This window comes from Cupressus sempervirens, chromosome 6 (genome assembly GCF_028749045.1).
Source record: "Cupressus sempervirens isolate cs-2001-9-10 chromosome 6, ASM2874904v1, whole genome shotgun sequence".
Classification (NCBI taxonomy): Eukaryota; Viridiplantae; Streptophyta; class Pinopsida; order Cupressales; family Cupressaceae; genus Cupressus; species Cupressus sempervirens.
This window is the reverse complement of record NC_143123.1, coordinates 93,639,139-93,652,872: the sequence shown is the minus strand read 5'-3', so window position 1 is coordinate 93,652,872 and position 13,734 is coordinate 93,639,139.

Here is a 13,734-nt window from a genome sequence, read left to right as displayed (position 1 = left end):
TTGGAAAAACTATATGTTGTAAGATCTGATCACAACCCTATATTTTTTGTATTAGTATTTAAAATAGTAAATAAAAATTATTATAATTTATAGATACTATATATTTGACTGAGTCTGTCCATCCATTTTGGATGCATAAGTCATTTTCTATGTGTAGTTGTAGCAACTCTATTTGATTCTCTTTCTTTTCAATAAACTTATCTTTATCGGTTTGAATCATCGGTGTTTAAGGATTAAATTTTGTTACTGAATAAAGCAAGTTTATTTCCTAGTATATTTCATTGAAAATTTCATCTATGGAATTACTATTCTTATTCCATTATGTAATTTTCATAATTCTAAAGTGTTTTACTTTGCAGAAAAGTTCCTCTCCAATTCAGCTTGATCCAAAAAGATTCTTTAAATTTGTTCATACAGCTCCTTGACCAAAACATGCTATGTGGTGGAAATGGGCCAAAAAAAGAACACCACCTTCTATTTGGTGAAGTTAAGTTTCTTCTTTTGGGTTCAAGGATATGGTTTCTTAGCTCTTTTTGCCTCTTGCCTCTTTCATCAAGATACTTTCAATTTGTAGATCTCCTATTTTCTTCAAAGTTTCCTACCTCCTCAAAGTCCAAAGAATCTTCAGATTTCCCTTTCTTGAGATACTTTGAATTTGTAAATCTACTATTTTATGCTGAATCTAGGACCTGAAGATTTATGCAGTAATTCAACTTAAGTTCTCTAAGGTTTTTTGGACCCTACAAACAAGAAGGCATATCATTAGGAACTTATCAAGCAGGTCTTCGTATCTTTTTTTTTTAATAACACTAAAGCTTTTGCAATTGTGTCTTCAATCTCTTCTACTTCCTGAAATGATGGAATTCTAGAAATCACCTCTATATTGGCTACCTCTGACCACAATGCCTCAATGCCTTTTTTGAAGCTTAGATCAAGTACTACTAGATGTTTCATATTCCATTCACATGGCAAGCATTTTAGAGGGACATTTTCCCATCTTAGCCACTTCAAATTTACAGGCATTTTCCTATAATATCCCTCTACATGAGTTGCATTAAGCCAAAGCAATTTCAATTGACACATTCCTTGAAAACTATGAGTTTGAAGTCTTACATCTTGTTGAAGGTAGATAAGACATCTCACCCTTTATGTTCCCTAATCAGGTTGCAATCGATACATTTTATTAGCAAGTGCTAGTATTGAATTTGAATTATTCTATGGGAAATAGAAACAACTACTATCCTACGCAACATGCCAATGAAATATGGTTTTCCCTCCTAGTGGATGAGTGGGGAAGCAATATTTTGAATGTGGTTTTGAGTGGGAAACCTGCAAAGAATGGATAGGATGATTAGACTATGAGCCTAGAGAAAGATAGCAACAATGGAAAGGGGGATGCTATAGAAGATGGGGACCCATAGGCTTTGTAGTTACATCTAGGAGAAAAAGATTACATTGCTCCAAAACCAAGGGCATTTGGAGGGATCCTAGGTGTGTGGGGTTGATGGACTAATTGTTTGGAGTCAAACCATTAAGTAAATCCTCCTTCCCTAAGATTATTGATAAATCAAACAAAGAGAAGGGGAATTTTTCCTTAGAAGTACCTATAAAGATTGTAGATCATAATATTTTGAGCATGGTAGCAACTCTAGTGGATAAGTTCATTAGTCCTTGACCAAACATAGACCTAGTTTGAATCTTTGCTAGAGAAAAGTGGGAGCTAAAAGGATAGGTTGAAGTACTGGCTATGGCTAAAGGTTTTATGTCTTTTGAGTTTTTTAGCCCAGAAGATTACTCAAGGATTCTCTATGTAGGAAACTAGTCAATGGAGAAGTCTACTCTCATTCTTCAAAAGTGGATAGCCAACCTTGACCTCAATAATGATTTCTTGACCCAAGCCCTAGTTTGGATAAGATTGTTAGAACTTCCCCTAGAATACTAGCATAAAGATGTGTTTGATGGGATTTCCAACTCTTTTGGGGAGTTGCTATCCATTGACCCAGTTACGATAGCCAAGAAAAGACTCACGTATGCCAGAATATGCATTGGAGTGGTTGAGGGTCAAGATATGCCTCAAGTGATTGAGTTTCAATCAAGATTGGGAAGGTGAGTGTAGCAAATAGATTATGGAAATGTACCTTTTGCCTACTTCCATTGCAAAATGGTAAGAAATAAAGCAAAATCGTGCCCTATTTTCATAGAGAAGGAAAAAGCCCGCAAGGCTCAAAACAAACAAGGGAAAAGAAAAGAAAATCAACATAAATTTTCAAATCAAGTTGAGGCTTCCACGAAGGTATGGAAGGAGAAATACCCTAATGAAATGAACCCTAAGGGGGAAGTTCTAGGAGAAAGAGACAAGAAAGTGACCCCTCAAGATCACCATAGCTTGGAAGGAAGAATAGAAAATAAGGAGCTGGAGCATAAAAAGGCCCAGATGGCAACAAGCAATAGTAGAATGGAAGCTTTTAAGACTAACCCTAAAATGATAACTTTGGGGGGGAAGGATGATGTGGTTTGCAAGGAAAATATAGAGGAAGAAGAGATCATAGTGGAGGAAATCAATGAGGCATCCTTTGTTCCTAACACCTAGGATTTTGTGGGGGTTTGTGGAGGTGTAGAGACCTTCTCTAACACAAGAATCAAACTTTAGTAGAAGCAATGGGGTTTCCCCTATGAAAGTTAACTTATTTCTTGAGATGGTTTCTAACTCTACTCATGACCATTTTTCTAGGATGGAGACTCTTTTTGATAGTTGTAAAGATGCCAATCCTAGACCATGGATAACAGTTAAGAATAAGAAAAAGAAAAACAACAGGGATACATTGCCGATCTCACCTATAGCTATGAGGAGCAGAGTAAAAGTTGACACAAGAGGTAAATCCAACACTCCAGGTAGGAAGAACAAGCACCAAATTAGAAAGGAAGAAACAAGAAAAAATATTGCAAATGGGACCCAGAGAACCATCCAGGAAACATGCTCCCAAAATAAACCATGAAGGTCATCTCTTGGAACATTCATGGACTCAATGGAATCCAAAAGTAGAAACTTTTTAGGAATATAATAAGGGATCATAGGTCAGATTTTTTCTTTATTTAGGAAACTAAAATGAAGAAGGAGAAAGTTGAAAAGATTAATATCAATAAAGGTATGAAGAATGCAGCTACAAACTATGAGGGGGCTTTTGGAGGTCTGCTAGTGATATGGAAGGATACTTTTTAAGTGAAAATCATTTTTGATGAAGGTAATATTTTTCTCATGCATTTCAAAAATCCCAAGGACTAGGTCAGCTGGACTATTATGAATACCTATGCCCCTAATTCTAAGAATCTATGATTTAATGGCCATGGTGGGAGAACCTAAGGGAATTATTATGGGAGATTTCAATACTCCTCTTTTGGCCATGGAGAAACTAGGAGGGCTCCTGCCAGACCTGGAAAGCAGGCAACACTTGGTTGATATGATCAAAGACCTAGCCCTTTTGGATGTAGAAAATACACTTGGTCTAATAGGAGAGTCAATATGGACTACATTCAGGTTAAGTTGGATAGGGCCCTAATCACCTTGGATTGGATGAACCAGTTTCATTGCAATCTTTCCTCTATGGCGAGACTTGGACTAGATCATTCTCCTATTTCTCTTACCTTAGAAACTATCAATAGGAAAAAGGCTTTGACTTTCAGATTTGAGAAGATGTGGTCTGCTCACCTTGTTCTTTTTGGCAAAATTAAGGAGTGGTAGAGTATAGAGGTGGAAGGCACCACTATGTATAAGGTGGCTAAAAAACTTAGAAACATTAAAATGAAGATTAGAAAGTGGAACAAAATGGATTTTGGTAATATCTTTCAATCTAAAGATAGGATTTTGGAGGATCTTGAAGAGGTATAGGAAGAGATACAAAATTTGGGTTATGATGAAATCAGGTTGAACTCTGAAAAGGATATTCTAGCTGACCTTTACAACATTGTGGGAAAAGAGGAAATGTTTTGGAGGTAGCAGTCTAGATCAGTATGGCTCAAGGAAGGGGATAAAAACTCAAGATTCTTTTATCTATCTCCTATGAAACACAAGGTTGCTAACATAATTAGCAGTATCAAAAAGGGGACCGATACTATAGGGGAAGATAAAGAGATAGCAGAGGAAGCAATTAGATATTTCTCTTCCATCCTATCAAAAGATCTAAAATCGGGTGAAGAGGACCAAAATGAAATTCTCAATACCATTCCTAGTGTGATAAATTCTACACAAAATAAGGCCCTAGTGGCCAGCCCAAATGTTGAGGAAATTAAGGAAGTTGTTCTCACTTTGCCAACTGAGAAAGCCCCATGCCTTGATGGCTTCCCTACTTTTTTCCTCTAGATGTATTGGGAAGTTATTAAAGATGACCTTGTTAAAGCGATCCAAGAATTTCTTGGTGTCGGGACCCTTCTTAAAAAGATCAATGCTACCTTTCTAGTTTTGATTCCTAAAGTTATAGGTGCAGACTCTTTTTATAATTTCATACCTATTACTCTCTACAACTCTTTTTACAAGATTTTTGCAAAAGTTTTAACTAATAGAATTATCAAATTACTAGTAGAGATTATTGCACCTCAGCAATCAAGATTTGTCCCTAGTAGACAAGTCCTTAATTCCATCATTGTTGTGCATGAGGTGATCCACTCCTTAGAGGAAGGAAAACATGAAGGCCTTTTGCTCAAACTTGATCTTTCAAAGGCTTATGATAGAGTGGATTAGGGGTTCATGGATAAAATTCTAGAAGCTTTTGGTTTCAATGACAAAAATAAAAAGATTATTTCTCAACTAATTTCCACCCCCTCCTTTGTGGTTATGATTAATGGGACCCCCTCTAATTTCATTAAATCCTCCAAGGGTCTTAGGAAAGGTGACCCTCTTTTACTAATCCTCTTTATCATTCTGGCAGAAGGCCTAGGAAGGCTTATTTAAGACAAAAGGAGAAGAGGGGAAATTTTTGGCTTAAAACCTTCCTCCGATCCCCTGATCTTCTCCCATCAACAATTCATGGATGACACCATTTTAGGGGGAGAGGCTTTGGTGAAAGAGGCTAGAAATGTGGAGAGCTCTTCAATACTTATTCCAATGCCACAAGCCTGTTGAGATAATGGGTGTTGAACACATTGCATAATATTGTTATTTTATTATTTTATTTTATCATGTAAAGATTCCCATGGAATATTCTTGATGAGTTGTATTGTAACATTGTGATAATATTTTATGTAATTATTTAATATTGGGAAAAAGAATTAAATGCCCAATATTAAATGTGAGGTCAGTGGGTTAGGTAGCACATGGTTTTAGCACATGGTTTATGTAATACCACTTGGTGGTTTTGTGGGACTTGCTACTATATAAGTAGCCACAAGGGTAGTTTTTGTAGAGAGTGACAAGGAGAAGACAAAAGGCAAGAGTCAAGTGGGACAAGGCTTGACAGGTTAGCCAAGGGAGCATTTGTGAAGGTTGAAAGCATGGCATGGGATGTGTGGATTCATGCTTGTTCACATAGTTTTCTTGGTTGTGGCTATGGCCATGAAGGCTTCCATGGTTGTATGGCAATGGTATTTTTGCTGAATAATACATGGTGATGGATGCTTTTGGAGGCTGGATTTTTTCCCTCAATGAGGGTTTCCCAGTGTATATCTTGTGTCACAATTTTGTGGGTATGTTGTTTATTCTCTTGCATGTGGATTTTAATTCCATGTTTATTTCAGATCTATTATGGGTTATGTGGAAATGGTTATATTATTTGTTATCAAGTTTCCTTACAAATGGTATCAGAGCTATGGTTTTATTATTGTAACCCTAGATTGAATCCATGGGAATGCATGAGAGGATAAAAGAAAGGTCAAGATATATGAGTGATTTATTGCAGATTTGAGGGTTTTGGGTTTGCTGTTATGATGGGATGTTAAAATATTTGGGCATGTGAAATTGTTGGACAAAAGGGTTTTTTCGGATGTTTCATTTAAAATGAGGGTTTTGGGAGGTAGCTTGCAAAAATGACCCCCTGGGTAAAAATAGACCTCACCATTGGATCCGGGTCGACATTTCCATAAATTTTGATATATAATATGCCCTAGTTTGGCCATGTTCAGAGAAAATGAAAGAGTTTTTTGGTTTCAGCCCATGATGGCCATCAAATTTAATCCTATCGGAATTTTCGTCATTAAAAAAATAAAAAATAAAAAATCGTATTGAAAATGGTAAAAAGACCATCTTAGTAAAATAGCCATAACTTTCTCTCAGAATATTAGATTTCAGAGTTCTTATAGGCGTTGGAAAGCTAATTCAAAGCACTACAAGATGGTGTAGGTTTGGTTCTATGATTTTGAAATTTTGTCAAGTTTTAAAAGCCTTAAAGTCAGATATCATTTATTTTGAGCACGGATTAGGGCATAACTTGGGCATACGAAGTTGGATTTTGGACTTCGAGTAGTCAACGAAAAGCTCTTGGAGAGCTCTACACATTGGTTTAGATTTGGTGCATGTTTGACATGATTTATTTGTTGATATATTGATCTGAACAGTTTATAGGTATATTTTGACTATGGTAACATTGTGAGTTTATGGCATTGAAGATTTAAGATTTGATGTCATTGTATACTCAGTTCATAGTTTAGATTGGTCTCGTGATGATATGGTTATTAGTGTTTGGTTTGGATATGCATGATGACTTGTTGGGTCTACAAGTTGTGCAATGTTGTAAGTGGTCTATACTTACAGGTTGCATTTATAGCTTGGTTATGGGTTGTCTCTGCCCATGGATCTTTCATTATTGATGTATATTCAGATTGGTGGCTTGGATTTGGGTTGTCTATGCCCTAAGTCACATGATTTACTATTTTCTTCATGTAGAAGGGATGAGATATTGTTACTAGGGACAGTCATGGTGGAGGATTGTGGTTGACTATTTTATGCTGATAGGTTGGACACTTTGAGAGATAGATGCTCGGTTTATGGATGTGCTCATGGTGTCATGGATTTTGGCATGACATGATTGGATATACAGGTAAATCCTTGATGTTCATTAGCTTGGATTTTTTGATTTATTTATGGTGGTATATCTTCTTGGTTGAGGATCATGGTTATTTGGTTTCTTTTGAGGAGCTCATGATGTGCACTTTGAGTTCTTTGGTGGTTTGATGCTTTGGTTGATTCTCATCGTTAGAGGATGGATTTTTTCATCATTATGTCATGGATAACTTGGATACACAATTTAGTGGGAGCTTGTGATAGTGATGGGGTGACAGTGTAGGATTAGTTCCTAATTTGGTTTGGATCTTCAAGTAGGAGATGGATTTTATGATGCCATAGGTGACTTGGTACCATAGTTGAGTGGGAGTTGAAGGCATTGATATATTTATTGAGTGTTTGCATATGTTGGAGGTTTTTCTTAGATCTTGTTGCTGCAGAAGCATCTTTGACATTTACATGGTGCACTTGTTATCTTCATGGTGTGTGAAGATGGTTAGATCTTGAGGACTCATGGAGTTCTTAGTTATCTTCATGGTGTATGGAGATGGTTCTTCCTGGTATGTGGAGATGGTTTTCTTCATGGTGTGTGGAGATGGTTGCATCTTGAGGACTCATAGGGTTCTTGGCAAAGGTGTAGTTTATGCTTTTATTTGGCACGTTATCCTTAGTATGAGGATGGTTTCATTATTATGTCATGGTATACACTTTATACACATTTAAAGTTGTGCCATGTTATGGTATGTTCATATGGAGCATGTTATCTCTTTGGTTGAGATGGTAAGATCATGTTGTCATGTTTATGTTCCTGAGGCCATGGTTGGAACTTTGACATTGATCTTGGTTTAGTTTCTTGGTATTGAGTACAGTGATCATAAGCTAGATACTTCATGATATTTCTATGTTGCATTTGGAGTTAGCATGGATTGATTGGTTATAGGTGCTCATAGATACTTAGAGACGGTGGTGATGCTAATTTCTCTTCGATTAGAGAAGCATTTGTTGGGATGGTTGATGGTTTCAGCAGGAAGTCTGAGGGGCAATCACTTGGTATGGACTTGAGAGGAGATTGTTCTTAGATGAGTCTTGGTTGGAGACTTGGATATCTTGATAAGCATTCTCATTCCCCACTCTTGGTCTACTCGGCAGTTTGTTACTTGAGAGGTATAGCTCATTGTTTCTCTCAATTGCATTATATTTATGCTTATCTTTCATGGATATGGATCTTGAGCTATGGTACATGAGTTAGTTCTTGAGGGTTCATTTGAGAGATGGTTAATCATTGGTTATCTCCATGTGCATATGTTGTTATGCTGGTTGGGTTTAGGAGATGGTTTTATATTGGGCATATTCCTTGAATTAGGAATGGTTTATTGAGTTTGATCTTCTTGTGAGAGGCTTACATCCATGATTAGTTATATGGTATGGTTTGGGTGTTTTTTGAGGCTTCTTGTTGGGGTTTAATGGAGGAGATCATACTTGCACAGTTTACATCTAGAAGTGTGTGTAGAAGGACATGGTACAGATTATGATTTGCATGGTTTCTCTGGTCTTGGTTATCTTCCTGGATGTTCAGTTTTGCCTAGATTGGATTTGAGAATGGTTAGAGATTGTGATCATTGGTTTGTGCTCATGTATGTCATGTGAGAGATGACATGGTTATATCTTTCTCTTTCCTCTGTTGGTTGTGGAGAATTTGGGAGACTATTGGAGACTTGTTATGAGAGTTTTTTCTTGCAAGATATTGGTTTATGTATTGTGGATGTCCTTGATACTACATGGATTCACTTCTTTTAGATGTTTTTGAGTGGATTGGTTATAGATTTTGCATTATCTTTTGCAATGGGAGCTTCTTGGTATATATGTGGTAGGTATTGCTCTTGAGGCTTATGATTGCAAGTTGCAGATTGGATATGTCAGTGATATGCGATTCACTTGTTATACCTTAGAGGTATGGATAGTTGTATGGGTTTGACACTTTGTTGTGGGTGCTATTTCAGCTATGGATATTTTGACAACTATGGATACATGTGATTACCTTTGGATCGGGTTTTTTTTTGTGCTCAAAATTTTAGTTGGTACAGGATTTTATGATCTTCTAATGCGACAGGTTGGATGGCTTTCTCTTTGGGTGGCTTCTATGTATGTCCAATGGCAGTGGCATAATAGGAGGTGAGATCATTCATGATTGAGATGCTAGATACTTTGATTTTGTTGCGGGTACCAGGATGGACCACTTGGTGTATTTTGATCCATGATGGTGGATGTGTTGGGAGGGATTGTTGCCTTGTTCATTTATGTGGCTACAGATTGACCCTATGCAATGTATACAACAAGTGGGAGATTGTTGAGATAATGGGTGTTGTACACATTGCATAATATTGTTATTTTATTATTTTATTTTATCATGTAAAGATTCCCATGGAATATTCTTGATGATTTGTATTATAACATTGTGATAATATTTTATGTAATTATTTAATATTGGGAAAAAGAATTAAATGCCCAATATTAAATGTGGGGTTAGTGGGTTAGGTAGCACATGGTTTATGTAATACCACTTGGTGGTTTTGTAGGACTTGCTACTATATAAGCAGCCACAAGGGTAGTTGTTGTAGAGAGTGACAAGGAGAAGACAAAAGGCAAGAGTCGAGCGGGACAAGGCTTGACAGGTTAGCCAAGGGAGCATTTGTGAAGGTTGAAAGCATGGCATGGGATGTGTGGATTCATGCTTGCTCACATAGTTTTCTCGGTTGTGGCTATGGCCATGAAGGCTTCCATGGTTGTATGGCAATGGTATTTTTACTGAATAATACATGGTGATGGATGCTTTTGGAGGCTGCGTTTTTTCCCTCAATGAGGGTTTCCCAGGGTATATCTTGTGTCACAATTTTGTGGGTATGTTGTCTATTCTCTTGCATGTGGATTTTAATTTCGTGTTTATTTCAGATCTATTATGGGTTATGTGGAAACGGTTATATTATTTGTTGTCAAGTTTCCTTACAAAGCCAACTCATTAACTGGAGCAAGAGTTCAGTCTTCTTTATAAACACCCCAATGGATAGATAGAGGAAAATTGTAGGCATTTTGGGTTGTAAAATTGGTTCCCTCCCTTCCACCTATTGGGGGATTCCTTTGGGGAACAAACCCCGTGAACTCTTTTGGAATAATCTCATTGATAGATTTGATACAAAGCTGGCAGGATGAAAAGCCATCACCTTGAGTCAAGAAAGCAAAGTGCTTCTAATCAAATCTACTTTGCAGAACATGCCAACTTATGCTCTAAGCCTCTTCTCTATTCCTTCAAAGGTGGCTGATACTTTGGAATCCATTTAGAGGAATTTCATGTGGGCTGGCATTGATGGCAATAAGAAGTATCCATTGGTGGCTTGGGAGACCATATATAGACCCAAAAAGTCGAGGGGTTGGGGATTAGGAATTTGAAATAGTTTGATAGAGCCCTCCAAGATAAACATATATGGAGGATTTTTAACACCACAGGGGAATGGGAGGATATTTTGAAGGACAAGTATGCCACTAATATCAATTTTAGATAGTTCATTAGTAGGGACCTTGGCCCAAGGGGATCTAACATCTGGAATGGCATTATGAGGATGAAGAGTATAGCATTTGAGAAAGAAAAATGGAAATTGGGTAATCATGAAACCATAAATTTTTGGCATGATGACTCACTAAGACAAGGGCCATTAAGGAACATAGAGCCATTTAATAGATGGGCTAAGTCTTGTATGGAAATATTTGGGTGCAAAGTAAGTGACTATAGGATAATGATGAGTGGGTTAATCTGACTGAGATATCCATAGAACTTAAGCTATTGATGGACATGGTTAGACATATACCTTTGTCCCACAACAAAGATGCCATTATATGGGGGGGCACAAAGAATGACAACTACACCATAGCCTTTGGCTATGAGACCATGCAAAATAATGGAATTACCCCTATTTGGGCCAATGCCTAGTATCCAAGTCTTATCCCCAAAATCCTTTTTTCTTTTCTTTTCTGGATTATGCTCCAAAACCATATTTTGATGGTGGACAACCTCACCAAGAGGGGAAATATGAAACCCAATAGATTCATTCTATGTAAAAATCATAGTGAGAGCGTGTATCATATCTTTATCCATTGCCACTTCACTAGAGATATTTGGTCTTTTCTCAATATGACCTAGTGTTTTCCTAACAACACTACTGATCTCTTTAAAAAATGGCACCATGGGTTGTATGGGGATGGGAAAAAGGACTTGTGTAAATGGACCTTGCCTCATGTTTGTTGGGGAGTGTGGAAAGAGCAGAAAAAAAGAATTTGTAGGGAGAAAGAAACAAATGCTAAAATTATCTTCCACAAAAGCCTTAACACTTTGTTAGAAAACTACTCTACCATTAAAGGTCTTAACCCCCTTCTCAGCACAAAGGCTATGGATACTAATAAGAGGAAAGAGTGTAGATGGACTCTCTTGCCTGAGGTTTGGTACAAATAAAATTTTGATGGGGTAGCCAAAGGCGACCCGGGAAAGGATGGAGTGGGATGTATCATTAGAAATGCACATGGAAAAGGGATTGTTGTTGTGTTAGCACCACTGGGCATGCAAAATAACCACTATGTAGAGGTGACTATGGCTCATGAAACAATCATACTAACTCGGGACATGGGAATCAAAAATCTTTGGCCGGAAGGAGACTCAAAGAATATTATAGATTGTATTAATGAGAAGAATGAGCCTATGTGGATGATCATGAATATTATTGAAGACTGCATTCAACACTTTGAGACTTTTGATAATACTTATGTGGCTCACAAGTATAGGGAAGCCAACAAAGTGGCTGGTAGGTTGGCCAACTAGGCAGTAAAGAATAATGAAGTGGCAAATTGGACAAATGGGCATACTTTTCCACCAGAGATCCTTGAGCTGATAGAAAGGGAAAGGACCCCAGATAAATTGGGAATCATAAAAGGTACATTATGATAGTTAATGAGTTATGGGAAATGTGAAAAAATATGATGTGTAAGTATGAAAGAAAGTGTACTTTTCACATCAATAATATCCATCATCTCACTTTGAGGATTGATTTTGGGCATAAAGCACACAAGGTGAAAATAAGTTTTACGAAAATGACTAGTGTTTACGATAATCTGGCTTTGAAGATTATCAACACTAGAAAAAAAGTTTGGAAAGAGGAAGAAATAATGGTGGGAGAAAGACATAGGAAGGAACCTAAGGACAAAGCTCAGAAGTGGCGTAGACACTCTAAGGTGTGGAGCATTTTGAAAAAAAGAAAAGTTACCAAATTCATCTAATGGCTTCATGGGTGGAAACCCTTTATTATGCAACACATGGTTAAGAGCTGGAATGAGGGGATTGTAAAGATTGATGGTGTGGATTTCATGGTGATGGAGGATGTTATCTCTATGGTGACTGGCATACCCATCATGGGGAATAAATTCTATAGAGATAGAAAGATTTTGGGGTAGGTTGTGGTTGAATTCACCAAATATTTGGAGGAAAAGAAGGCCTTAGTGAAGAAAGGTACCTACTACCTATCGAGCTCTATTAAGCCACTATGGAGGTTTGTGCTGAGGGTTATAATCAAGTACATTTCCCTCAACATGAGATTTGACTACCTCTACACCCAACATTTCATGGTTCTTAACCATTTCATGTATGGGGCAAAGATATCTATTCATTTTTTCCTTTACTCATCTATTAATGAAATTATTAATGACTATAAGGAGAAGCTCAAGTAATCCAACCTTCCATTAAGGGCTCTTGCTGTTAATCTATGAATTTTTTAAGGCTAGGTCTATGGGGAAACAAATTAAGAATAGGAAGGTGGGGAAGAAGGGTAGAGATGGTTCAAATGAGTTGGGAGAGGACTATACTCCTTCAGATACTAAGGATAGCCAAGAGATGCACTCAGAAACAGAGGAGGATGCTAGCCCATAGTACAATATTGGTACAAGAAGTATCAAAATGGAGAGAAAGGAGAAAAAAGTGAATACCAAACCTAAATAGGGATTTGAGATTTTGTCTAACAGGGACTACAATGAAAGGGTAGAGGGTATGGACATAGAGGGAAACAACACTGATGGAGAAGGGGAGACCAATCTTAGAGAAGGGGAGGACAAAAAGAGGATGGGTGGTAAGAGAAACATTACCATAAAAATTTCAACCAATAGAGAGGAGGATTATGAGGTCAAGACTTTTAGGGGTGGGGAAAGAGGGAGAGATTTTGAATCCAATGAAAAAAATTAGGAGATGGGGAAGGATAATGATGAGGATGATGAGAAGCAGGGGTGTGGGGAAGAGCATGAGCAAAATTATGAGGATTTGGGATCTAGCCATTACAAATGCATGATTACGGGCAAAGATAGGAATGTGTTATGGAGGAATTTTGATATTGTTTTTGTAAGGATGGGGATCAATAGAGAAATGATTAGAACAATGGTCAATTAGAATAAAGAGGGAAAAGTTCAAATGGAGGAGCTGATCAACATGGCCCTTATGATTTTAAGTGATATCACAAAGGAAAACCCTCAAATGGATGTGCTTAACAATGCAAAAAATATTGTGGTGGACAACTATCAAACCACTAATTTGATTTTCCATGAAATTTAGGAGCTCAAATACAAAGTGAGCAGTTTGGAGAGGGAGAATTAAAACTTGTAGAATAGGAAAATAGAGGAGGAAAAGGACATGGATAATAGAGTGGAGGAAGTGAAGAGTA